Raw genomic sequence first — 15813 nt, 5'->3', positions numbered from 1 at the left:
AAAAGTGAAATCAGGCTGGGGCAGCACACTTGCATGGTATGTGGGAGGCCCTGGGTTCACTTCCCAGTGCCAAAAAATTTTTTTCAAAAAAATTTCTTCTATTAGTACATTTTAGGTATACAATTTGTTTACATTTATCATTGGGTGCTTGTACCTGTACATGATGTATCTTGGTTCTCATTTTTCCCCCATTACCTGTGCGCCCTTCCCTATTTACAAAGACCTTGTTTCCATTTTTTTTCTTTTCTCATAATTTTTCCTTTCCCTTCTTTCCTTTCCCCTTTCCCCTCCCACCACCCCTACACCTTTGGACCTTTTCCTATTTCAGATTATCAATTGTTCATTTTAATCATTTTAATCCTTATTTACACTTTCAGTTTCTCACACTAGAGAAATCATTTGGTATTTACACAGGTGTGTCCTATTTATTTCATTTAAGAGTATGGCCTCAATATGCATCCATTTAGCTATAAATGTCTCTAGTTTCTCGTTCTTTATGGCTGAGTAGTATTCCATTTTATTAAAAAACCCACATCTTCTTTATGCAGTTTCCAGTTGATGGGCACTTGGGCTGTTTTCAAGCTTTAGCTATGACAAACTGTGCCGCTATAAACATGGGTGCACATATATCGCTGTGGTGTGATTCTTTTAATACTTTGGGGGAAGATACCCAGCAGGGGAATAGCTGGGTCAAATGGGACCTCCAGCCCTAGTTGTTTGAGGCATCTCCATACTGATTTCCAGTGGTTGCACCAGTCTGCAGTCCCACCAACAATGGAGAAGGATTCCTTTCTCTCCACACTCCCGCCAGCATTTGCTTTTGGTTGATTTCTTGATAGCAGCCATTCTTTCTGGGGTGAGGTGGAATTTCAATGTTGTTTTCACCTGCATCTCTCGAATGACCAGTGATGTTGAACATTTTTTCATATATTTATTTCCTACTTTTATTTCTTTGAGAAATGTCTACTCATTTCAGAGATGCCCATTTTTGAATTGGGTCTTTGAGTTTGGGGGGGGTCTGATTTTTTTCAATTCTTTATATATTCTCGATAGTAGACCTTTGTCTGAGGTACAGCTGCTAAAAATTTTTTCCCACATTGTAGGTTGTCTCTTAGCTCTGCTGGTGGTTTCTCTTGCAGTGCAGAAGCTTTTAAATATGAGATCCCAGTTGTTGATTCTTTTTGCTAGTTCCCATGCTACTGAGGTTTTGTGGAGAAAGTCTTTTCCTATGCCAATGTCATTGAGAGTTCTACCTAACTTATCTTCCAGCAAGTTTAGTGTTTCTGTCATAATATTTAGATCTTTAATCCACTTCGATCTTAGTTTAGTGTATGGTGATAGGTATGGGTCTAGTTTTAATCTTTGGCAGGTTGAAATCCAGTTTTTCCAACACCATTTATTAAATAGGCTATCTTTCCTTCAATGAGGGTGGTTGGCTCCTTTGTCAAAGATGAGGTGGCCCAGTTTGTCTGGAGTTGTTTTTGCATCTTCTAATCTATTCCATTGATTCTCAGGTCTGTTTCTTTCCCAGTATCAGGCTGTTTTCATCACAGTAGCTTTATAGTATCGTTTCAAGTTGGGGATTGTGATACCGCCAGCCATGTCTCTGTTGCCTAGAATTGCTTTTGCTATTCTAGGTTTCTTTTGATTCCAAATGAATTTTTGGATTGTTTCCTCTAGTTCTGTGAAGTATACTGTTGGAATTTGAATTGGTATCGCATTAAAGCTATATAGTTTTGGAAGTATGGCCATTTTCACTATATTGATTCTTCCTAACCAGGAACAAGGGATATCTTTCCATTTTCTTATATCCTCTTCAATCTCCTTCTTCACAGTGCTGTAATTTTCAGTGTAGAGGTCTTTTGCTTCCTTTGTTAGGCTGATTCCTAGATATTTCATTTTTTTAGACGCTGTTGTAAAAGGAATTATTTCCCGAATTTCTCTCTTAATGGGTCTATTTGTGTATAAGAAGGCTATTGTTTTTCGAGTGTTGACCTTGTATCCAGCTACTCTACTGAATCTGTCAATTAGGTGTAGAAGACTTTTGACTGAGTTTTTTGGGTCTTCTATGTAAAGTATCATATCATCAGCAAATAATGACAGTTTCACTTCTTCCTTTCCTATCTTTATTCCTTTTATTTCTTTCTCTTTTCTAATTGCTGTGGCTCATGTTTCCAGAACAATACTGAGTGGTGATAGTGGGTATCCTTGTCTTGTTCCTGATTTTAGTGTGAAAGTTTTCAGTTTTTGACCATTTAGTATGATGTCGGCTGTTGGTTTTTCATAAATAGCCTTAATCAGGTTGAGATAAAGACTGCCAAAAAATTTTTTAAATGTAGTCAGATTACCAAAGAACTCAGAGAATGTTAAGATTTCAGAGCTTTGCTTTTATCCAATAGGTAGTAGAGAATTACTGAATATTTTTAAACTGAACAATCACTTGATGAAATTAGTAGGGGGGAATTGATCTGCACAATAGGATGGGATGGAGAATAGTGAGTGTGCAGAAAACAATGTCATCAAGGACAAAAATTAGACAATTATCCTCTGCAGTGATTCGGCCACAAAAGATACTAAAGCTATGTAAACAATCAGATGTTATGAGAAACTGTTCTTTAGCAGCAGACACTGGAAAATTATTCTCAAGAAAGAGTCACTTTAAAAAAGCACAATGCTGAAGCATCTATTATGTGGCAGTTTTATTTTGTGTCTACAAAAAGGTCAGATATTTCTTTTCATAATGCTGGTGCAAGGAATTACATCTTTTTATCATCTTTTGGTGTTAAGATAAGAGATAAGAGCAGAGAATGAAAAGTGGTAAATACTTCTATATTAAAAAACAAAACAACAAATCTACATGTCAAAAGTTCTGTATCAAAAGACAGAGAACAAATCCAGAAAATATTCACAATGAATATCAAAGACTTAGTGTATAAACAGTTCTTATATTGGGCCGGGGATTTAGCTCAGTGGTTCCAGCACCTGCCTGGCAAGTGCAAGGTCCTGAGTTTGATCCCCAGTACCCCCCCGCCAAAAAAGAGTTCTTATAAATTGATAGTAAAATTCCTAATTATAGAGTATATTAGAAAAATAATTTTAATGAAGGCAAAGACATAAAAATATAATTTGTCAAATGTCTCTATCATATCAAAAGACTCAAACACTGACAACAAGAAGCATGTAGTGAAAACTGAGACATGAAGAGGGAGTAGGTAGCCATGGGAAGGAAAGGATACAGATAATAAGCTAATAATAAATTATAATTGCATGATGTACTGAGTGCTTTCTAGGTTGTGTTCTGAGAGAAGTTTTACATAGTATATATTTCACAGCAATCATTCATTCAATCACTATAATAACCCTAAGAGGTAGGAAATATTACAACCCCATTTTACAGTTGGGACTCAGCCACATACCAAAAGTTACCAAGTAATTGGTGGAGCCTTGGCTTGAACTTTGGAAAGTAAAACAACTCTGTGAGTTTGGCAAGCCTGTCAGAGAAGGGAGTCCTCTAGGGCAGGGGCCCAAAAGAAGAAAATTCAGATGAAGTTTCAATTAACTTTGTGGAGGCATAATTGCCAGGGCTCTCAAAGGTCAATTACACCAACCCTCGCACACAGCACAGACTTCCTGTGCAACTTCTCCAACAGATGGCCATTCCAGCTGTCACCTAACCACCCTCAATAACAAGGTTATGCAGTAACTCTAGATTTAACTTTTTTTTTTTGGTACCGGTGATCAAACTCAGGTCCTTGCGCTAGCGCAGCAGGTGGTGAAACCACTGAGCTAAATCCCCAGCCATAGATTTAACTTTTTAAGGAACTGTCAAACTGCTTTCTAAAGCAACTGCACTATTTTACATTCCCACCAGCAATGTAGGGCGGCTCCAATTTCTCCACATCTTTGCCAACAGTTGTTATTATCTATCTTTTGGATTATAGTCATCCCAGTGGTGGTGAAGTTGTACTTTGCTATCATTTATTGATACGGATGATTTACCCAGCCTTAACGGAGAAGAATGCTGAGCATCTTTTGATTGCTTATAGAAAATTTATAGATCTTCTTAGAGGAATCTGTATTGAAATCCTTTGCCCATTTTAAAATTAGATTATTAATCTATTTTTGGCTTATCACAGTACTATATATTCATATATCCCAGATTTAAGTTCTTTGTCAAATTTATTACTTGGAAAAAGTTTCTCTTATGATGCAGTTGTCTGATCACTTTTCTGATGGTATTTTCTGTAATACAAAATACTTTAATCTGATGAAATTCAATCCATAGATTTTATTTTCATTTGTCAATTTATACTTTTGGTCTTGTATCTAAGAAACCGTAGTCTGAAAGGAGGTATCTTTATAGTAGAGGGAAATTGGCTGGGGGAGAGATTTAAGAAGGAGGATAGAGGCACATGAGTAAAGGTCATGGCAATGAAAGTGCCCAGCAAGATGCTTTCAGAATTAGAACTGTTTGGAGGCAAGTAGAAGAAAAGGAGCTGAGTGTGTCCAGAGCATGCAGGGTTTGTACAGAGGAGGTGAGGAGATTTGGGAGTCATTACCAAAGGCACAGTAGCTGAATTTACAGAAGTCTTTTCAATTGCTCAGTATTCATGGGTGTTGGCCAAGAGTGATAAGAGAGGTAAGAAAAAACCAGGACCAATTATGTCACACGATCCAGGTTCCAAAAAGAAAGATGTGATCAACCAGGTCCAATAGGGGTTAAATAAGGACTGAAAGAGGCTACTGAAATTGGCATTTAGTTCATCATTGCAGGGCATTTCAGTACTTCAGTAGGAGAGAGAAAGCCTGATTGTGGTAGAATTAGGTGCAAAGGTACAAAAGCAGGTAATGGTACAGAAGCTTTCCAGAAGCCTAGTTATGAAGAAGAGCAGTGATCCTGATGGGTACCCAAGGTCAAAACCAAGACTGTATTAAACTGATTTTCAGCAAGAGCATCCATCAGAGTTCAGTGAAGAAAATAGCCATTCCAGAGTTGCAAAAAAATTTAATTTGTGAAATTATGTCCTTGCAAAATCAGTGGACAGGCTGGAGGACCTGAAGTCAGATGGCCATACTAAACTTTTGGGTTCAAGATCACAGCAGTACCGCTGCTAACTGCTCCCACCTGAGCTGCCACTCCCACACCCTCCATACTCTACCTCCAATTTAGTGACAGGGAGAACAGGTATGAGTTGAGATGATCATAGAAGCAGAAAGTGGAGGTTTGCTCCTTTCAGTAACAACTGAAACATATACTAGTTAGAGACAAGCCCTTGTTTCTAGATGGATAATCATTTGTAATTCAACCTGAGTATCACGTGCCGAGCACTGTGGTCAGATTGTATTATCTAGATCAATATTTTCATGGTGCTAAGAGGAGACAGAGTCACAATTCAAACCCAGCCTATCTAATTTCAGGTGTGCTTCCCTGGTCCAGTCACCAAGCACAGGTATTGGCTACTATCCCCTTGGAACTAAAATAGGTTTAGAATCCTCCCAGAGGACCTGCATAAAATCTTCATTCACCAATCCTGGAAACCAAACATAATCTGATTCTGTTTCTTACTTGTATGTCAAAATCTGTTCACTAAACTGACATATCTCATTTCCATTTACTCGAAGTGTCACAGTTATATCTTCTTTAATTTAAAGGAGAATCCTATTACCACCTCTTAAGATATTCTCAAGTCCAAATGATCAATCACCAGTGCATTACATTTTACTCTAGCACATCAGGCAGCCAAGGCTGCATTGGCTACACCTCTTAACACATCAAAAATAAAACAAGCCATGAAAGCTTGGGACGTTATTGCTATGTAATCTGATAGTCACACAAAAACGCAAAAAAGGCCTTGATGAAATGCCTTGTTGTTCTCCAATCTCATTCCATTACTCAGTACGTCCTTTGAAGCATTTAGAGAGGAAGTATTTAAAACTAAATAAAATCCCATCATGTAACTTCTCTTCTATTTCAGTCAGATATAATCCTATCAGGAAGACTCAAAAATAAGCATCTTAACAGGTTTATTTAACTGTACATTTTTTCTTAGAGATATTTAAGTCATTCTGTATTACTTAATAATTATATTCCTTCATTACTGAGTCTTTTAAATATTGAATATTTACTGATGGCCTATGAGATTATGAAGACAGGGTTATCTACTTCAAAAATTTCATCATCTAATGCTGTAGACATACAAGTAAAAAGATACAACTAAAATGCTTGTGACCATCATCTTTAGAGAAAAAAGTAAAATGATATGTCAGGGCAGGGAAGTGTTACAAGTTAAATGAGGATTTTCACCTTATAACCTTGATATTTGTATATTGTGTGAATTTCTCAACAAGCATACTCCAGTTGATAATTTTGAGATACTGTAAAATGTAAATGTTAATAAGAATATCTTGAAATTATTAACATGATTTTCTCTTTCGCCTTTTGTAACACGTATTTTTTTCCTAGTTGGAACAAGATACTAACCAGGCTCAGAAAGATTATTTGGTATAGAGCAATAACATTTATTGTTTACTATGTGTCAGGCACTGTTTTAAACAATTTATAGGCAATACAAAGAGAAAGATATGCTTAATATTCAGGTTATGACCTTCAAAATAGAATCCTGAAAGCAAACAGCCTCAAAAAGCAAGCTATTGTATTGGGAGAATATTTTCCAAATTATTTTATTCACCTACATCCCCTATGCATTAGAAACTAAGTATATTAGTCAGAATTCTCCAGAGGAACAGAAGCAATAGGATACCTGTGTGCTGTCTGTATGCATCCTCTCTCCCCACTGCGCTCTCATAGACAGTGCAGTATATAACTAAATGAATAGCCATGATTTACTTTGAGCACCATGTGTTAAGCATGGCAATCTAATGTTTTATCTAGCTTAATAGTTTAGTAATATATAAATGCACATATATGCATATAGAGGCCAAGAAGTCTCACCATATCCCATCTGCAAGCTACAGTGCCAGGAAAAGTTGGTGGTATAACTCAGTTTGAGACCAAAGGCATAGAACCAGGCTACTGTCCAAAGGCAAGAGAAAATGGAAGCCCCATAGAAGCAGAGAAAAGATTTTGTCTTTCCTCCACCTCACTGTTCTGTTCAGGCCTTAACAGACTGAGTGACACCTGCCCACACTGATGAGCATGGATCACCCCTCCTCAGTCTGCTGACCCAAACATTAATCTCTTTCAGAACATTCTCACAGAAATAATGTTTTATAGCTTAGACCAGCTAACTTGGAACAAAAAACTAACCATTGCTCCAACCCTGGAGACTTAATTCCTGTATTATAAAGGGAGATGTATTAGAGGGGAAAGGGGGGAAGGAAAGCCATTCCTTTTCAGCCCCAGGATTAAAGGGGGGCAGAGAAGGCAGTCACACATGTGTCCCGACTGCATCAGGTGACTGGAGGAGACACCAAGGGCATTGATTCCCCTTGCTTCCCACTTCAGACTCTGAGAAGAGGCCTCCCTGCAGGCTGCCTCTTATTAACCCTAGTGGGACCAGCACAGCCAAGCAGAAAAGGCCATAAGATTCAACAGCAGAGTCACCTGTAATTGCCACATGGGGCCTTGTGACCCAGAAATGTCTGACAATCTGACTGGGATCCATGATACAGGTGAGATGGGAGAGGGAGTACAGAGTTGGCCAGGATTACACTGCCAGAAATCGGAGAAGAGAGAGAGAGAAATGATGAACTGCATTAGTCACAGGCTGTGTCTACAATGCCACCAATGCCCAGAGCAACCAGGTGGATGAGGGTCTAAGGGGGAGGACACTGTTCCTAAAGACCACTCTTCCTTCTGCCCCAGGGTCAGACAGCCCCTGCCCCTGCCCCTGGCCCATCTATACGCCCACGGGCATCTTAGAACTGAAAAGGTTAGAAATTTGACAGTCTGAGCTTTTATTTTCCTATTCAGACTAACATCAATCCAAGGGACTGTTAAAGTATTAAACCAGACGCAAGGACCTGAGTTCAATCTCCGGTACCAAAAAAAAAAAAAAATTAAACCAGAAAAGATTTAGTAGTTAATTGTTTTTACTCTTCACTTGCAAGTGGGGACCTGGTAAGAAGGCTGGATGAATTAACAAAGCAAATGAAATCTTATACTTCTGAGATGTGGTGTCATAATCCTGCTAAATAAATTTAAAAATCAATTACAATACAGACTTTTAAGTGCTATGAAAAGAAGTATTGTGCAATGGGAGTTCCACAAACAAAAGTAATTGTTGTACTGGATCAGATCCATTGAGCATTCAGCCCAGGATTTACTTTTCCCAGGGAAATCTCGGCACATTTCCTAAGGGTTGAAGCAAGGGAGCATGGCTGACCCCATTTCATCAACTGGAAACTTAATATTCCTTTAAATATGATCAGCTTCCTGTAGTATTTGTATCTAGCACTCACTGATTTCTCCAATTCTTCTTGAACATTTTTATACATCTGTACCTCCTCTTGGAGGCTATAAGTCTCTCTAGAGGATACTTATGAAAATTCTGTTCATTAGTATTCTATCTTGGGGAGATGGAAAGAGTAGGGTGAGGCAGATTCTGTCTGTGTATCAGAATCTTCTTTTTGAGAGGAGGGTGAGGAAGAGGAGGAAGGAAGAGGAGGGGAAAGAAGAAATAGAAGGAGGGAAAGAAGGTGGAGGGGGAGGAAGAGGAGAAAGAGAGAGGAGGGAAGGAAGGGAGGAGGGAGAGTAAAGTGGAGAAGGGAGAAGAGCAGGAGAAAAAGGAGAGGACAACAAACTATATTTACATGCAAGCCCTAGATTCCAACAGTATGGATGGGTGGGTACAGAATGGCTCAAAACATAAATTCCATATCCTCACATTCAGTTACTTCCCTCGCTTTTGAATAATAACTCAGACAAGACCTATGATTTTTTTCTGGTTTCTTTAAAGTAGGATAAGTCCTTGGTGAGTAATTGAAATATCTATTTCCTTTTCATAATAGAGACTTTAAGGGCAACTTAATTGCCAATGTTCCTGTCCTTCCCCAGCTTGGGTCTGCTGCAGATAGAGAAAAAATGGAAAGTGGTCACTTGCTTTATTCTCTTTCCATTCCCACTCTAATTCCTCTTCTCTCTGAGTTGCTAATAAGGGAAAGAGGTAAGACACTCCTTTTTTTAAAGACACTTCTTATTTGATCAGGATTGCTAAGATCCAGTGCATCTCTTCTCTGGCCCTGACAGGAATTTAAATTTGACTTGACCTTTTTTTTTTTTTTTTTTTTTTGGTCATAGTTCTTTAACAACCCTCCTTCTTCCCTGAGAGTCTCTCCCCCGGGAGTTCATTTGCTGGAGTAAATGCATCGCTATTCCGATTGTTCTCTGACTCCTTCCTCAGTCCCAGGAACTGGCCTTGTCTTAGTCTTTTGGCAGAAGACTTCTCATCTTCCTGGAGACCTTCCTAAACAGGATCTTTTCCTGTTAGGGTTTAGTTGCAGACAATAGAAACCACTACAAACAGTTCAAATGAAAAGGGCTTCAGGAAGGTTGTAGCAGGCTCACAGAATTGCTGGGAAGGGCTAGAACAGACTCCAGGCAAAGCCTCCAGAAACAGCTCCTACTCCCAAGATCACATCTCCTGGGTAAACAGCTTCAAGCAGTGCTGCACCATGCTCCTGAAGCTACCTTACCAAGATCATCTCTCACATGAGGAAGTGTCTAGTTGTGGGAAAGGTATGTTTTGTTCTAACAAACTCTGAGAGGGCATTCTCAGTTTAAGATTCTCTCCCTCAGAGGATACAGACAGTAGAAAGTGGTCTCCTTAGAGCCTCTTTCTCTTGATTTGAGATGAAGAGAAAAGCTCTCTTTAAAGAGAAAATCCTGGATTGGTGTTAATATTTTGTTATACTTGTAGCATAATCCTAACATGGTATGGGAATAAAGCTTTACTGATTCTGGCTTCTTTGGCAGTGACTGCTCTAGGGGTGGATCCCATACCCCATGCCCAGTTCTACTGGATAAGGGGAACCTTACTAGGAGATGTTTGGGGACAGCTTTGCCTCTGGGGAAGAGGAAGTTTATGAGACAAAACTTGTTTTTCTTGTCAGGTAATCCCTGGCCCTGCCCAAACCTTCTCTTCTTGCTTTGGGTGCTCTTGTATGCAAATCTATTTCTTATGGTTGTGATAGCCACCTGACAAAGGCCACACTGGTTAGAGAGGAAAGATGAAAAGTGATCAGTTCCTTGATGGCACCTTTGAACCTCAAACCAAAGGAGAATCTGCTTCCAGGTATTTTGCCAAGTGGGACCATGAAGTGCTTTTGTTATTTACCCAATTATTGGGTATTCTGACAGTGCCTAGTAGGGATCTTGACTAATATTTTGGCTGAGTCTCTAGAACTTGTAGCAAGCAAAAAAGGGAAAGAGTGAGAACAAAAAGGAGGAGGAGGAGGAGGAAGCCAAGAGAGGGGATAACAAAGAGAAAAGACTTGGATCAAGCCCAAGGCACCAAGTTAGTATTTTAATGTTTTTGCACAGTTAGAACTTTCTGCGCAAGTTATACTGAAACCCAAGTTGAAGAACAAGACTTGGAAGTTAGCAATTGAGAACAAAGGCTGAATATCTAGTGAGAGAATCATGGAGAGATGTGCCTCCCTGGACATGCATGTTTACTTTTCAAAGGGAATAAAACTTGGAACCAAAGAGCTAGTGCAGGAGTAGTAACCCAGGATGGGCTTCCCTTGTCCTCTGCTAGAGACACATTCCAAAGGTAAGAAGCCAGGATTCTTCCCTTCCTGTCTCTGGGAAAAGCAGTGTACACTAGGGAGCAAAGGTTTCTCTCCCTTCCTCAGAAGAAGAAGGCAGAAAACTGTCTCTGTCATATATAACCTCCCAGATTTATAATTTGAGGGTTTTCATCCCCCACTGTGCTGAACCCAGTCATAGAAGATGACTTCTAACTCTTATATCGCCCCAGGAGGCTGGGTAAGGGAACTGATAATTATTGATGCTAACTGTAATCACTGCTCTCTGCTCCAGAAACTCCAGTTTTGCATTCAGAATAATAGAAATGTCTATATTTTTAAAAACCATGAGCCAATAGAAAGAAGGCTGTTAATGGCTCCCTGGACAATATATGACTTGGTTTTATTCGTTCCATTGTTCATAAATCCATTTATTTATCAAAGTTACATAATGGTTGTGATCATGCACTTTGCAATCAGCCCCAGGTTCGAGTCCTGGTCTTACCTATTACTAACTGCATGGCTTTTTTGGCATGGGGTCTGGCTAAATTGCACAGACTGGACTCGAACTCAAAATCCTCCCACCTCAGCTAGCTGCATGGCTTTCTAGATGTTTTTCCCCCTTCTACAGAAACAATAGTACCTATTTTGTACTTCTATTGTGAAAATTAAATATGCACTGTATTCAATTGATGTTAGCCATTTCTATCACAGGCTTACTCTGTACCAGGAACGTCTTCTTGTTCCTCTGAATTTAAACAGATACACACGTGTGCACGTGCACACACACACACACACACACATGCACGCGCGCGCACTATTTATTCTGGATATTTAGTAGTTCATTTGATTATGAAACACTACCTCAGGATTTTCCCAAGCATAGGGATCACATTTAAAAGTCTTAATAGTCACAAATTATATTTTAGAATATCTATATACCACCCCAAAGTACAAAGTCTATAAATAAGATAGAGATTGTTTTCCTGAAGTATTTTATGAAAATTCAAAGAATATCCAATCTTTACTAATCTAATTCCAGCCATTTGCAATTACAGTTAGGAGAAATGTGGCAGTAGACATCACTGTAAATTAGAAGAACAATATTTTGTTTCACTGATAGTTTTGTAAACGTGGTTTTACTACTTACATGAATTATGTTTTTTGCCCTAAATGAACCAGCACATTAGTTTTAAAGTCATATGTCACTGGTACTTTAGGGCTTAATAGAGAACAGAAAATATGTCCAGAAAGATGTACTAAAAGTCTTACTGGATTAGTGTATGAGTACCCTAGTAAGCATTCTTAAGGGAGAGAGCTCTTAGCTTGATTACTTACTTATGTTTAAAGAGGGTAAAGGTAGGAGGATTATACATAAGGAATCAAAAAATATATAGATCATCAAATCGTAAGTCTGCATTAATAAAAATAATATAAAAATTGAGTGTGAATGCTGCTTAAAATTTTAGGGGATTAATTTTAATTTTTCATTACCTATGTTACTATAAATTATTAGGAATTTCTAATTAACTTTGGTTGCACAATGGATTATATAGGATAAAAGAAATTCTTGCTCGGACTTCTACATTCATTTATTGTATAACTTTAGGCAAGCAATTTAACATGTTCAGGTCTTTGGAGGCACAATCATAATCTTTCTGTGCTTTGTAGATGACTTAATAAGTGGAGAAAGGTTTGAAGAGTCTTTGGAAGAAATTTTTTTTTTTTTGGTACCAGGCATTGAACTCTGGACCTTGTGCTTGCGAGGCAGGCGGCAGAACCACTGAGCTAAAATCCCCGGCCCTGGAAGAAATTTTATGTTGTTTCATTAGAATTTAACATAGCTGGCATTTGCTATGTCTTAAAAGAGATCTTTATCCTTGGATGGTTTTTCTGGGTGAATAGTTCTTATTAGTTCACCACCTAGGGTTTGCCAAGCTGAAAGCAAGCCAATATTGAGTGCTCTGCAACTACTTTGAGGTCAGCATTAATCAGCAATATGATAGCACTTAGGGAGACAGAACTTTCTAAAAGGATTTTAAAATAGAATAAGAAGACATTTAATCCAAAACATCACATTTTCATAAGAAAATTTGTAGGTCCTAAAATTTAATTTGCATAAAAATCTTGAAAGGGTATCAAAATATAACTTTCCTTGGAATTTATAAACAAAGTTTACTTTAATTATCTATAAATGTACTAATTTGTGCTCATAAAAATTTATATTCATATTTGCTTATTCAAAAGGGATCATTTGCTGAGCGATCCAACCCTAAATTATCATAGTAAACAAGACTCCAAACTAAAGAGAGGAGATAGTTCATGAAATATAATGGACAGAATACTATGATTTTAAAATTTTTATTTTTTGTACCGGGGATCGAACTCAGGACCTTGCGTTTGCAAGGCAGGAACAGTGCCACTGAGCTAAATCTCAGGCCTGATTTTTGATGATGAAGTCTATAGTGGTATGCCTGTCCATAGGGCATCATCCCAAGAATTGTGACCTCTGCTTCTCAGGGTCTCTTGCCTTTTAAATAGTCTCCTGCTTCACATACATAGTTTCGCTTTCTGCCTGAAAAAGTTCCACTGCTTTTTATCAGAGGTATAAAATTAATTGAATGACTCTAGAAATGAGTTGTACTGTTAGTCATTTTAAATCACAGTGGAATCGTTCTGGATCCTAGTGGGAATATTCATCACAGTCCACCTCTCCACAAGGACGGGCCATGTGACTACATTTGCTGGAGCATCACACTCTGCCAGCAACCTGAATCTTGGGAATGAAATAAAGTGTGTCCACACAGATCAGAGTAGTGCCAGAAGATTAAGAAATTGATTTTTATTAATTGGATGCCTGTCCTAATTCATAAAGCCTGTTCTTTAATAGATGGCCAAAAATGACTAAGAAGGTAACTACTTTAAAAATTTCTTTTCATTCGGAAATCATTCAGGATTTACTACTTTAACTTTCTACTAGGCCAGATCTACTTTAACTTTCCTAGAGAAAAAACCTCCTCTAAATGCTAACCCCCTTGAAGGAAACACAGGTTGGTAAGCATAATAAACAAGTAAGAGATATGAGAGAAGTGTGTCTAAGATGTAGTAACTGATTCTAGATGGGAGATTTTAGAGAATCATGATAAGCTTTTTTCTTTTGCTCCATATAATCCATTATTCTTACAGGAACCAAAATGACATTTAAAATAGGAACACACAGACTTTCTTGTTTATATCCTTTGGTCTCAGTTACTATAGCTATGCAACGAATTACCTCGATCTGTAGTGGGAAGTACAATCAGTTCACTATGCTCATGGGTTCCATGGGTCAGGATTCAGGCCCAGCAGAGATAGTTCGTCTTTGCTTCACAATGCCTGGAACCTCAACTGGTTCAAGTCAGAGGTTGGGGCTGGAATTGGTGGAAGGCTCATTCTCTGGGAACTAGCTTAAGACTGGGTCGATGCTGGGTGTTGGCTGGGAGCCTCAGTAGTGTGCAAGTGGGCCATCCTGGTGGTTTCTTTATGAAGCCTTGTCTAAACTTCCTCACAGTACTGTGGCTAGTTTCCAAGGAAAGTTAGTGAGGGAGAAAAAGAGAGAGGAAGAGAAATGGAGGGCTGAGGGTGAGAGAGAAGGTCACATTCCAGGTTGAGACTCTGAAAATAACCCATTCCTGCCTCTGTTGCTAGCCTTGCACTGTGCAGTGGAGAATTCTCAGTTGTGACTTTTCAAAATCTGGGTTTGGATTCTTGGAGCAGCTGAATTGCTATAGCTCAGTATTCTATTTTCCAGCACTGGAGATTTGAAGGCTTCAGATCCTCAGCAAGTTCTTGCTATCTTCATGGCTTCCAGTCAAAGGAGTCAATCCTGTGAGGGTTCAAGCTCCTCGCAGGATGCACGCTTCTCTCATATCCTGCAAAATGTGCTCCTAAATGCCAGGTTATGTAACTTGGTGTCATTTCTGCTCCACAAATATCAAAAGAAGGAGCAGGTCACCATGAAAGAAATGCTGCATGTTCTGCCCCATGATTACCGTATCAACTTCCCTCTGAACTTTTGAGAACTCTGTGAGTCCATGTATCTGGGCTTTGGCATTAAAATCAGGAAAGTGAATTACTCTGGCAATACATATGAGCTAGTCCCCATTTTGGGTCTTACATACAGTGGGATACTGATGGCGATGATGAAAGAATCATTCTCAAAATCGACATCATTATATTCATCCTGTTTCTAATCTTCATAGAGGGCAACTGTACCAGTGAGGAGGACCTAACTGAAAAAGAGAAAAGATGGGACATGTTAGCTCACTCTGAGTGTATTCATTTTGAGGAAGCCTGGAAATCCATCACTGAGGATTAGTACAGGAAGAGTACCTGATGTACCAGCAGAATCCTAACAGTGATCCTGCTCGCTATGTGTTCCTGTGGGGTCCAAGGGCCCACACTAAAACCAGCAAGATGAAACTCCTAGTTCATATGGCCCATCTTAATGGAACAGATCCCAAGTCTTACCCAGAACTATATGAAGAGGCTTTGGAAGCAGAACTAGGTATAAAGCCAGGGTTCTGGAGAAACGGGATATTGCCCAAAGGTGTCAATGAATTTGTTCTCCCCCAAAAAGAAATGAGGCCCATTTTCAGTCTCCGTGGAGAGCAGGCAGATTTCTAAGTAGTGAAGGGCCGGGGGGAGGGGTAAAATAGCACACATAGCATCTTGCTGTCTCTTCACTTGGGTTACTTGGAAATGGACAAGGGTTTTCTTTATGGTTTTTTGAAGTATTGGTCCTTTTTTGGGGGAGACTGAAGTAGCTTGCATATTTATTGAATGGTACTGATCCCCTGTGTATTTTTAGTTTTGTGATATTGATGTTTGTGTTTTCTGATGGGAATGTGATTTTGTGTGACACTGATCACAAAGAGTGTCTTTTCCATTCAAATGTAATAGTCTTTCCTGTTTTATCATACAAACAGAGAAACTATTCAACTTATTTATGATAAAATAGGAGTGAAATAGGAATTTCCTTGAAAATTGTAAGTTTAGGGCCGGGGATTTAGCTCAGTGGTTTCACTGCCTGCTGTGCAAGCGCAAGGACCTGAGTTCGATCCCTGG

General features: G+C 38.9%; 1 protein-coding gene and 1 pseudogene across 1 annotated transcript in view; one reads left to right on the top strand and one right to left on the bottom strand.

Moving 5' to 3' along the window:
* The window catches only part of Cep135 (centrosomal protein 135), a 113861-nt gene that overhangs the window by 93047 nt on the left and 5001 nt on the right, over nucleotides 1–15813 (bottom strand). The window lies entirely within an intron of this gene.
* Nucleotides 14455–15473, top strand: LOC147825159 (melanoma-associated antigen 10-like; annotated as a pseudogene).

Source organism: Heterocephalus glaber, unplaced genomic scaffold, assembly GCF_053883595.1.
Source record: "Heterocephalus glaber isolate CG9 unplaced genomic scaffold, H.glaber_assembly_v1.0 deba00001509, whole genome shotgun sequence".
Lineage (NCBI taxonomy): Eukaryota > Metazoa > Chordata > Mammalia > Rodentia > Bathyergidae > Heterocephalus > Heterocephalus glaber.
The sequence above is the reverse complement of the archived record's forward strand: the minus strand, read 5'-3'. Positions and strand labels throughout refer to the sequence as shown.